Genomic DNA, 13,292 nt, shown 5'->3' on the forward strand with positions numbered 1-13,292 from the left:
AGTTTTCCAGACCCATTTCAGGTTCTGAACTTTCAAAGTGATGTGTAAGCTAACAAAGAATAAAAAGGAAGGATACTTCATCACAACATGTACTTTATCTGTATGATCACTATCATTCAGTTTTAACTATTAATGATAATCCTTAATGGCTTGCTATTAAATGCTCTCTAGTACATTGCATAAATGTACTGTAATTAAGTCTTAGCAATAATAAATCGCAATGAAATATTTAGCCATTAAGCTTTTTCTGAGAAATTACAAATAGTCCAAAACTTTTTTTATATTGAAAACGTGGTGTATGGATCAGAATATCAGGGATTATATAATAAATTTGTATATCTCTGAAGACTTCAAAATTCTTCATAAACATGAATACACTTAGTTTAATAACCTAGGTCGTGGTCCCACAAAATATTTACAGTGATTAAATTCAATGAAGCTTGAATTTATTTTCTGCTGCTCTCTATTAGATTGGTACATGGAAAGAATTTAATTTTTTTTTTTTTTTCTTCTTGGAATCTTCAGAATTATTTAATAGAATGTCTTCAATACATTTAATGAATTCCCTAGGGACCTGAACGCTGTTTATTGTGGGACTATCAATAGGATCATAGATCAGATCAAAGAGACACAGCCTCTGTCATAGGCTTTTTGATCTCTGTTAGTTTCACAGAGCTAAATGCTGATCTGAATGCTATCTGCCTCACCTGGTCAAACTAAACTAACAGAAGAAAATATTCATTAGAGATATTTTAGAAATCATTGCTTAAATGAACTGTCTTGACACTACAAAATGGCTGAGATTCCATTAATGTGAAGTTGTCTCAAGGAGCTGTCACAGACCCCACATCGTGCACACCTTATGGGCAACAGCAGGAAAAAAAACCCAAAACCAACCTCAACAAAAAAACAACCCCCCCAAACCCAAAACTTTCAGACACTATCAGAATGAACCCCACATATTTTCCAATTAAACAGCAAGTCAGATGCCAAAATAGCATCAAAGATTCCTTAATACATTTCTCTGCCCGAGTCTCCTGTAGCTTTTTACCTGCTGCAAGCAGGTCCTGCACTGACTTGTAATACTGAGTTAGATGGAGTAATCAAAGGACCAAAGCCAGGAAAAAAGCAACAGCTGCTGCAGAAGGTGAGTGAACAGCTAGTAATCATACTGATGACATTACTAATTTATGTAGTTGATAGAATTTAAAATAGGAGTGAGGACTCATCTGTCATCATCACATCATCCATCATCACTATGGTTTTCTAAGTAATGTGCAGGCTGTTAATAATTTTAGTTTGTTTTGTTGTTATTCCACTCGATTTGGTTTTGGGATTTTATTTTTTTTTAAGACTCAGGGAAAACAAACACTTCATGGTGGCAAATATGAATGCTGATGTTTTTTCTGTGGTAAAGGAGCAGATACAGTAAACACAAATAAATTCATATTTTCTTAAAAATTAAAAATCATAATAAAGGCATGTTCTTTTTTTTTTCTTTCTTTTTTCCTACAGCTTGTAGTTAATATTCTGTCCCGTCTATAGGTTCAGTAGGATGAAAACTCGGCATGTTTCCAAAGTGGCATACTTGAAGAACAGATGTCTGTGGAACTGTGGCTTCTAGCTTTGCAGCAAGCAATGCCAATCCTGATCTAGAGTTTCCCCATCAGATTGTGATATCATTTTCTTTTTTCTTTTGAAGCTTGAAAGTTCCTTGTCACTTGAGTACTGATCTGCTTGTGTTCCTTGTTCACAGCAAACTCAGGACTAGAACCTGCAAAATCCACCTCAGACACACAACAGATTTTTAGAAAATTAGAGATATCTTACGACAAATTACTTTATACTGTGTTTCATAACAGTTTTAATTTTCATTATGTTGAAGATTTGAGTCCTGTGCAGATGCTTAAGTTATTTGTCAATTTAGTGAGTTATCACATAGAAGGTGTTAACAGGAAGGCTGTCAGTCATTAAGCTATGGCAAGAGGTTAAAGTAACAAGATTAAGGCATTTAGACAGCTCCAAATTCAAGCGCCTAAATGTAGGTGTCTGCCATGTAGATATTTATATATGAACTAAATCTGTAAGTTTCCATCATAATTTATAGAGCTACTAATCTTAGCCTTATAGAAATGCTTCAGTTTCATCGTGTGTAGCTCACTAGTCTCTGTTGAATAGATTATCCAGATCTCTTTTGCCTATAAAGAGAACTTAGATATGGAGATCTTGCATAGACATGTACAGACACCTACATTTAGGTATTTAAAACTGGAGGTAAATTCTTCTCCAGATCCTTTATCAGGTCACACTGCTGATAAACCTTTTTTCCAAGGTCGAGGGAGATTCAGCAGTATGGATTTCACCTTTGCAGTTTCAGAGGATCTCCATATGAGAGCTGAATCTTTTCAGCAGATTTTGGCTACAGGTAATAAAAAAAAAAAATAAGAAAAGACAAGTGATGCACAATGCAATTGCTCACCACCCGCTGACCGATGCCAGAGCAGCGATCCGCCCCCCCCGGCCAACTCCCCCCTGTTTATATACTGGGCATGACGTTCCGTGGTATGGAATATCCCTTTGGCTAGTTTGGGTCAGCTGTCCTGGCTCTGCTCCCTCCCAGCTTCTTGCACACCTGCTTGCTGGCAGAGCATGGGAAACTGAAAAGTTCTTAACTTAAGGTAAGCGCTACTTAGCAACAACTAAAACATCAGAGTGTTATCAACATCATTCTCACACTAAATCCAAAACCCAGCACTGTACCAGCTACTAAGAAGAGAGTTAACTCTGTCCCAGCCGAAACCAGGACAAAAGGCATGAGTGCTTCAAAGCATGGATTGCAGCTCTGGTCTCAGATACCTGTTAAGACACACTGTTGTTCCTGTACAGTCTTTGTAGATGTTTGGTTTTTTTCCTGTGTGGACATAAGGGTATAGAAGGGGACAGGAGCTCCCTGCCCATATGATAAAGATATGATTGAACCTGGACCTGGAAGCTGTGAAAAGCTGTTGACTCAGTGATATTGATGAAACACTGATTCTAGTTTAGGGAAAGAAATTAGCTGTCTTGGGTGATTTGTTGTGAATATGTATATTTGTGATATCTTTGTTATTTAACAAATAATCAGTAATGTTTCCACATTATTGTCATCCAGTAGTCACTGTTGTCTATTTCAGGCTTTCTTACACATTACGACATAAATCAGTGAAAAGTCATCTCTGAGTTGCTAAAAACTTGTCAGCAGCACAGTTTTATAAGAGAAACAAACCAGACAAATAAATACTCTCCTCCAAACCCTAAATTATCTATTTCTGGTGTCAGTATATTGGAGATATGTGGGTTACTTTTCCATACTAAGATGGACTATTAACTGGATGTTAAATAGTTTTAGCATTTTCTTCACAGCTAGTATGTTTAAGCAAATGGTTACTTCAGTTTATTTAATATAGCTGAACAACTTGTTTAGCAGTTGTACAAGTTAAGTAGACAAAAGAGGTTTATTTTCTGGGACAAGGAAGGAACACATAGACAAACAATGCAGTGCTTTGATTGATGAGAACATGTGGAAAATAATAGATTTTCATGCAACCTGTTTTACTGTAGTGAGAGGTGTGATTCTGTCATCATTATTGATTCTCATTAATGAGGAAAAGTGTCAAAATGTACTTTTGACATTATCACTCCCAAAGTCATAACACCACTTTTCTGTATGAACACTTTTTTTTTTCTTGGAATACGTTCATTCTTTTTCCAGTCTAGGACCTGATTATGCATTACCCCCCACACCTGCAAACAAGAATAACTGTGAAAAAGAACTACCTTCTTACTTCCATGTGGGCTATGTGGAGCTTGAGTTTGTGAAAGCAAAGTCTGTGGGTATCTTTTGGCAGAGTAGAAGTAAGTCTTATCCCTGCCCATTATAAACTGAGGCTGAGTAAGGAGGATCATGGAAAAGGAAAGATTTGGAACACCCATGATCTGGTTCCTGCTATAGCTGTAGCGTCCAGTACCAAGAATCGTTGTACTGTCAGGTAGCTTACTTATGGCCAGTATCACGCAGTATTTAGAGGAAAATTGAGAGTTCCATACATGTGCCAGGTTTTGATTCTGTCTCCTTATTTCATTTCAATTCTTTGCTGAGGTAGGTTCACATCCATCCTTATTTTTAAAGGAGCGAGGAGGGGAAAAAAGATCAACAGAACAATCAAATTCCAGGACAGTGGATTGAATAGGACTTAACTCAGGTGCTATGCCAGCATCATTTAAAGCTCTTTATCACCAGATCTTACCGTCTTAACCTTTCTTTGTGCATTGTGGTTCTCCCACAGCATGTTTTAAAAAATAAAAAGTTAAGATATTATACTTCATAAGACATTACTGAAGACTCCCAATTTGTGTAACTTCTTCCTCCTTGTACCTTGAGAAATAGAGTCTCCAAAACAGTGTTCCTGAACTAATCCTTGTTGTCTGCCATTAGAGATGACTATACAGACCAGAAGATACCAGATGATCACACCTTGAGCTTTTGTGGAGTACAGCTGCATAGACTCCCAAGACATGAAATCCAATTCTCTGTTCCTGTAGAAAATGTCACAAGTCACTTTTCTGCATGGAACAATATCTTAAAACAATTTCCTGTTTTATTAAGGAACCTTGATATAAGGGACTTCCAGAACACCTAGTCTATTCTTAGAACTATTCAGGAAAAGGATTCTACAACTTCTGTTTCTTATGGGTTTTTTTGAACCAGACTCATTTGTTCTTTTCCTTACACTTAGTTCCTTCCCTGTTTTGTCAGATCAATGGGATCCAGCTGCCTCTGAACTGTACAGTTTACATAGAATCATGGTTATGTAGACTGAGAGGAAGATAAAGAAATAATTTGAACAATTAATTTCAAATCTTCCAAACTTTTGTGACCAAAATCTTTATTTGGCTGCTTTTCACTGTTTGGGATTTCCCCCCCAAATTGTAATTACATTTTGAGAAAGAAATTGACTTTTCCACATAATTCTGCATATCTAACTCACACAGGTTCCTATCTCCTTTTCTGCTTTCCATTTCTTTCCCTTGTACATATTCCTTTGTGTTCTTCTCTAAGGGAGATCTTTGTGATGGAATGATTCCAAGTGGGAACACAGGAAGCTGTAGAATTGTTTGCTTATCCTATTCAAATATAGTTGCAAATATAGGGACTACCAGCTTATGAAGCTGGGTGAACCGCATGGCAATGGGCCACCAACTCTGCCAGATATTTATGTGTGCTTGGTTTATACTCAAAATATTGGTCTAATGACAAAAAAAAGGAACATGTTTATATGGCATCAAGAATTTAGTGTTAGCCCAATAAATGTTTCAACACTCATCCAAATTATCCATTCAATAGAGAAAAGCCTCATCAATGCAATTAGAACTTATACAAAATTCTTCCTAGTATTAATTCCTTTTCTTTGGTGTTCTGCACTCCATCCCAGTGTTTCTTTGGGTTCTTAGGGCTGACACTTCAGTCTTCCTCAAGCAGAGTTGGGGAGGGTTACAATGAACTGTCAGGACCCTGAGGTCTTCACTAGGAGACTGATGTTCATAGTTGGTATTTTTTTCAGTTTCTTTGTTGTCAGGAGAATGGCTTCTGAATGGCTTCAGAATACTGAGCCTGGGTTTACTTTTATATATTTTCTTATGACAATGTGCTTCTGTTTCATTGGTTCCCAACCAAAGTTTGAAACTTGCATAACAGCCTCCTCCATCCTTAACTTTTTCAAAGGACTACTGTTTGCTATGTAGGAATCACCTTGGGGTTTCAGACCTTTACTGCAAGTTACATTCCCAGGGATTCAACTATGACAGGTCAAGCAACAGTTGCTTAAACACTAGGGAATTGTTGCAAGAAGCTCAAACCAGTTCAGGCCAACACAATTCTAGACAAGTCCTGAGAGTGTGCACTGTCAAGTACTTCATAAGTTTGTGTACTAGTAAAGGCAAAAAACTAAAAATACTGGACTACATTTGCTTTTTTCATATAGTAAGCTCCTCAAAGATGATCAAAGATGTTTAAAATCAGAAGAGGCTCTCTTAGACTATATATGAAAATAATTTTCATTAGAAATACAGAAATCTTCAAGGTAACCAAACAGAAATAAAAAAGTGTTTATAAGAAAATTGTGCCTTTGATCATTGCAGGACAGCTCTTGCTTTTCAGGTTTGACTTCAGTTATTCATTAAACTTCAGCAGAAAGCTCTGCATAGCTTTCTTGGTTCCTAGAAAGTTTTCCCATCCATCTTCCATGGAACTTGTCTGTCTTCCTCCTCTTAGCAGTCTCTCAGGGCTCAATTCAATTCCTTATAAACAGGGCACCTCTTAGTGTTTGAGAGTCTCTAGGATATCCAGAGCAACTGAAATGCTTTTTCAGGTATGACACAGGATTTATTAAAACTCTTGAAGACTTTTGGATTAATGGACAGAGGTTAGATACTTCACAGCATGTAAATAACACCAAATATGTTTATTTGGACAGATTACTTTGCAACAAATCCTCACTGTTTTCCTCTCTCTCCATTTGCCACTTTCTTATGGACATATAATCTCTAAACCTTTTTTACCATTAGATATGATCAGTTACTTTGCAACTAAAAAGCAATCTCCACTTTCTTTCAGTGACTTCCATCTGATCTAGTCACTCAAAGAAATATAGTATACGACGGAAAAGACAGAGCTTAAATAGATAACATCTGACACACATGGAGTTTTCAGTTCAGTATGTGAAATAGAAGTCAGAAAAGAAAAAAATTTGCTGTCAAATTGACCACATTGTTGTGTCACCTCTGTAAAAATGTAATTAACTAATATTTTCAAATTTAAATAAATTTTATTTATTTTTCCATTTTAACTCCAGTTCCCTTTTTAAGTATGATTTGAAATGAAAAATTACAACACTTAATTTTCAAAGTAATTGATAAATATAGTTATTTGTTTGAGAAATACGTTTTGACATTTCCAAGGCAAGTTATATCATTATTAAAATTTTACAGTGGATTTCCATTAAAAAAAGAAAAAAAAGAAAAAAAAAAGGCAAAAACCTCTTCTATATTTTTTTTCATTTTAAACAATTTACAAAATTCCATTTGAAACTCTATGGTACTCTGAAAACCATGGAATTCCAGTTTTCATAGATTTGCCATTCATTAAAAAACCTTATGTTCTGAAAGAGTTATTACCACTGGTTTTACCACTTTCATATTTTGGGAAGAAAGGCTGTGAAGAAGCCTGATGCTGTGAAAATTTTTACATGCTATACATTGTCTAATAACCATGGATAAAATTAAGTTCCTTTGTCATGACTATGACCTGCCTAAGAACCACCATAAATGCAGAATAAGAAGCACACAAATACTGTAACGTACCCTCTATCATCTGGAACATTTTGAGCCTGTATTTCCCTTCTTAGACAATGGGTGAGTCCCTAGCAGTAAAAACTAAGTCTTCATATTTTCTACTATTTTGATCCTATTATCAAAGCTTAACAAATAATAAGTAACAATAATAATTGTGTCCCCGCTGTACATGCTTAGAAAGGAAAAAACCACAGTAAGCCAAAAAAAGATTATTATTTGAGAAGTGGCAGCAGTGAGAAAATCAGAAGGGAAATCACACATGAATATTCCTATGGCAGGGGAACATGCTATTGGAAAGGGATAAGCTATAGGGATATACTTCCAGCCAGAAAAGAGAGTGCAAGAAGCCAAGAAGTAAATAAATTGGAAACAGGAACTAAATTTGCCAGTTTGCTACCAAAATGATTTTTAACTATTTTTCTTCCAGAGTGTTTTATGTCACATTTTTGTCTGTTTCTCTTTAGTTCATTTTTCCTTATAATATGATGCAATCCATTTTTTTCATAGTAATTTTGTTTGTTTTGATTGTCAAAGTAGGAATCATCTCACTTAACTAAAGGTATCTAAAAGTTTGGTATTTAGTCTAAATTAGTCTGTAGGCATCCTTTGGAAACCAGAGATTGCACCTCTGTAGAACAGTTGACCTGTGTTAGGACACAGACATTCATCCCCTGTACTGAAAATGAATTCTCTATGAGCTCCCTTTATTAAAATAAAATAATTAAAAAAAGTTATATTGTTAACTCAACTTAAATGCTAATTTAAGTTTCTAAACCTGGGTGCTGCCTGGTCAGCATTTATGTATGCCAACATTTTTCATTCTGATTGATGTTGGATGCTGCTTAGCCATTTACAATATCCTCATGTCTTCATTCAGGCTAATGGCAGATGACTGCATTATTTCTTGCCAGCAGCAAGATGGAGAGAAAAGAAGGGAGTGTTCTTTAGACCATGTAATGCAGTGATTATAACATGACATAAACTGCTCATTTACAAGAAAAGTCAGGAGAAGGTACTTCACAAGAACTGTCCCACCAGATTCAGGAGGTACGTTGTTTCTTCTGGATTACAGAATATAGATAAGTTCAGTAGACAATACCCTAAAATGAAAGAACTAAACACTAGCATGCAGAAAGATCTTTAAATGATTTAACCCTGATTATTACTACATTTGAAGCAACTCCAAAAGTCTTAGTATTCACTTAACTAGTTATCCCTTTTTACACAATGAATGCCTATTAATCTTCTTGTTATGAAGTGGTAAGACCAATGCCTATTTTCTGCAATAAAAATGCTATACAGTACATGTTTATGCAACTTCACATATATATCTAACAAATATTTATTATTAAAGGTAAACAATCAAGGATATCTATACACTGCTTTAAAGAATAGCTGTTATCCAAACTCCATTGACCTCATCTATATGAAAATTTTACAAGGGTCTCCAGAGTAGGGCTTGCACTTTTATTTGAATACATTTCAGTAGAACGCATGCTTTTGTAGCATAAAAATGTCTTGACCTGCAAAGCTTCAGGCGAAAATTTTGTGTGAGAAATCGAAGGGGCTAAGGATTGAAATCCATAAAGTTTTCAAGAGAAAAACAAAATTCAGCGAACTTTTTTGAGGGATACTGAAGATACTAGAAATACTAATAAACTGAGGATAAATAAGATAGGAAACAAAAGATGTTAAGTTAGGTTAACAAAATGTTGAGGTTAATAAAATAATTGTGAAATCAAAGCATATTTCTGATATACTGTATTCTTAGGAATATTTCTAACATCACATCTAAAACATTTGTTGACTTCTCAATATTTAATTTACGTATTTATTATTGTTTCATATCTAAGGATAATACTGTTCTTACCCAAGCGCTTAGAAAATCTGCTGCCTTCTCATGTCTTTTGTTTGCTTGTTTTTCAGTGCAAATGAAAATCACAAGAATTTGTGTTGATTGTAAAAGTTCCTGTAATGTTCTTGTAGGATTTAAAACAAAACCAAACCAACCAAACAAACAAAAAACCCCAACTAAAACCACGAACACTACAGTTAAGCACCTATCAGCATTTATAAACATTTTCTTTGGTGAAATTTAACTTGGCATTTAAATTTCTATCCCAAGGGCAGTTTGTACTTCAAGTTTAAAAGCAAACTACTTCAGATGGTTTTGAATTATGTGTTTGTAGAAATTAATTTCTCAACAGTTACATCTGTTTTTTTGGAAATGGAAATTAATGACAGCAGATTGCATATATGCCTGCAAGTATCTTCAGTCAGATATTTTCGGTTTAGGATTTTCTTTTTTTTTAATTAAAAGATGGAATCAAAGATGATTCATAGGATTAAGCATCCATACAGGGTTCCAGGGAGATGGGAAGGGAAAAAAAGAAAGTTTTAGTACACTTAGGTAAAAAAGAATAACTACAGACTGTCATATTATCTTTATTAAAGATAACTGACGTGTGATGTGGGTTCAGGCTGTGTATTCTTATTAATCATAAAGCAAAGTAATAAAAGACATCTAAATAAATGTCATATGAAATACATAAAACATAAATCATGCAAGATCAGCCATATGTACTTGCAGTTACCATGACTATGCATACTAAACTGCGTACCCACATTCAAATGGATATGTCCAATTAACTAAATTCTATTAACTCAGTGGTCATTTTACTGATAAACATAAAATCAAATCTTTTCATAACCAAATGTATATTCATATCTATTATCTTTTAGCATACATACTTGATGGCACATTGTTTTCCAACTAGTTTACTCCAGAAGAAGAAAAAAGTCAAATTACTTCTTGTATTTTTCTGAATGAAATGTAATTTCCTCACAGCTTCATCCAGTCCCCACCATAACTGTGTAGCTTAGTTGTTATAACTAAATTAAATTATATTAAACAAACTGAATTATACACTTGTATTTTAACAAACATACCTTTTGTGTGTGTGTGTTATTCTCTCCTTAAAAAGGAATGCAGCAAGCAGTATAGCTTTCTGTAGTTTTACATTTTACCAATGTATAAACTTGGCTCAGTAGGCGTATCAGAACTAGCTATTACTTAACCAGGTCAGATATGGCTAACAACGTAAACACTTGACACTTATTGAAAAGCCAAGCTGAAACTGTCAGGGAAGATCTGGATAGATAACCTGTACAAAAATCTACTCCAAATCTATGTTCTTATTAGGAGTACCAGAGCTGAACAATTGAAATACAGGGTTGCATGACAAATGTAGCTACTTTAGGTTTACCTCACTCTTAAAGATATCTATATTTAAGTTAATTTCAGCAAAATATCTTACTGCTGTAAAGTGGACTTATACAGTGTTTGGTTTTTTTTTACAGAATAACATATGTTTGAACTATATCCTGATGTTTGATCTTACTCTATTCACAGGATTTGGGGGATTATTTATTTCCTTTTTGGATTAATAGAATGACAATAAAGTAATGGCTGACTTTATTATCCATTGAAATAACCAATGAAGTAGTCTGGAAAACTGATATTGTCTAATGACAGATCAAAAAGACTTTTGCAAGCCTTTATCTCAGTACAAGCATTTATAATAAAACTAATAGCTTTGATTTCAAAGGGATAACTGGGAAGATCCAAAGATTCTTTCTGCAGACTGCTTTCATGAGTCCACTTCAGCTGGATGGAGTCCCACGGTACGCTAACATAAACATTTGAAAACTATCAGCACAGAATAAGGTGACAATTTATTTAAGAATTTCAGGGAAAATTTCTTCAGAGTAAGTGATGACATTAAAGACATACGGTAGTTATTTGTCTATAACGAGGAAGTTCACACCCAATATCATCTGTCATAGGTAGCACATAGTCTTCAGATTATAGAATCATAGAATCACAGTATCATAGAATCCTAGAATCCTAGAATCATAGAATCATAGAACGGTTTGGGTTGGAAGGGACCTTTAAAGGTCATCTAGTCCAACCCTCCTGCAAAGAGCAGGGACATCTTCAATTTAGCACTGGTATGGCCAAACCTGGAGTGCTGTGTCCTCTTCTGGGCTCCTCAGTACAAGAGAGACATGGACATACTGGAGAGAGTCCAGTGAAGGGCCACAAAGATGATTAAGGTATCTTTGGAGCATCCTTCATACAAGGAGAGAAAGCAGAGAGAGACGTGACTGATCAGCCTGGAGAAGAGAAGGCTCAGGGGTATCTTATGAATTTGTAAAAACACCTGAGGCAAGGATGTAAAGAAGATGGAGCCAGACTTCTCAGAATGGAGAAGAGGCAGTGGAAACAAATTCAAATACAGGAAATTTTGTTCGAACTTGAGAAAAAACTTTTTTACTGTTAGGGTTGCCAAACACTTGAAAAGATTGCCTGGAGAGGTTGTGCAGTCTCCATTCCTGGATGTATTCAAAAGCAAGTGGACACAGCCTCGAGCCACCTACTCTAGTTCATCCCACTATGAGCAGAGGGGTTTGGACTAGGCTATCTCCACATGCCCCCTCCAACCTCATTCATGCTGTGATTCCGTGGATCTATGGAAATAACAAGAGCAATAACGTGTTGACTCCAGAATATTTTCCTGCTCCAAATCCTCCCCTTTCAGGAAGCCAACATCAAATTACCTGAATAGAGATAAATCAATGTAACAAACTCAATCCCTTCCTTGCAAATCAGTGAAATGCAGTGTTTCAGGGAAAAGAAATAAAATATTCTTCCTATCTAAAAGAGAATGAGACAAGCAAAGTACTCTGAAAGTGAAAAGAAAATAATGTTCTGATTCAAATAAAACTAAACTACACAATGTAATTCATTATTTAATGCTTGCTGAACCTGTTCTGAACTGGTTTTTGTATTTTAATGCATGATGTTTTTATGCTGATACTATATTATTTATCAGGCAGTACTTCAGAGAGGTTAGAGGTGATGTAAACTCCTTTGATCCAGAATGCCATATATTTTTTCTTGCTTGAATGTACATATTTTTCTGAATATTGTTTCTTTTAGACTCAGAAAACTAGTTTTGACTTAAAGCTAAATTGCTTTAGAGTCACAGATATCACAATTTGGTAGTTATTGCATTAATATAATTCTGTCCCTGAAATTATTCGCAGTGGTATTAAAAATCATTCGTTAGTACTGCCTATTCAGAGATTATGCTTAAAAATCTAACATGTATCTTTGAGGAAATTGATATAGAGTAACTTGTCAGAGCAACATCAAATTTGGACATGAAATGCCTACAAATGGCAGATTTCAGGGTCTTGCAGAGAAAATTGGAAACTTAGTATGCTTCTCACTCTTTAAATCCCAGAAGAGATAAACATTTCTTGCTCAATTAAGGTTCCTGCCATAGCAAAAAAGACTTTTGTAGAATAAATTTGTTCAGTCGCTGTAATAGGTGGTTGTAATAGGATGTAGCTGGGAGTCAAATGTGTTACCTAATTATGGCATGCAGACATTGTTATATAGTGTTTATTATATGTTAGTTTATTTTATTTAAATGGTAAAGGTTTAACAAGGGGAAGGATTTCTCCGTTTTCCCTTTTCTCCATAGTATATTAAAACATTAAGATATAATAAAGTCTGAACAGTATTTTAACCTATTTCCTCCAAAAATTAAGCTATATTTTTTATAAATATAACATGAAATTAGTGTTGAATTAATTAAATGCCCTCCCTATATCTCAGATAAAAGCATGAATTGTGAGGCAGAGCTCTTCTGTTGTTTTGTGCAGGTCTGAGATTTTTTTGATACAAAATAATAAAATTTAAACATCAACATATACATTAAAGAAAGCGTCTGCAAGCTTTTTTCTCTAACATTGGGATCTACATGTATTCTTCTCAATTTCAAAATACAATGCCACCTGTATTTCATCCTTCTCAGAAGAATATCTAAAACCAA

The sequence above is a fragment of the Gymnogyps californianus genome, chromosome 1 (genome assembly GCF_018139145.2).
Source record: "Gymnogyps californianus isolate 813 chromosome 1, ASM1813914v2, whole genome shotgun sequence".
NCBI lineage: Eukaryota > Metazoa > Chordata > Aves > Accipitriformes > Cathartidae > Gymnogyps > Gymnogyps californianus.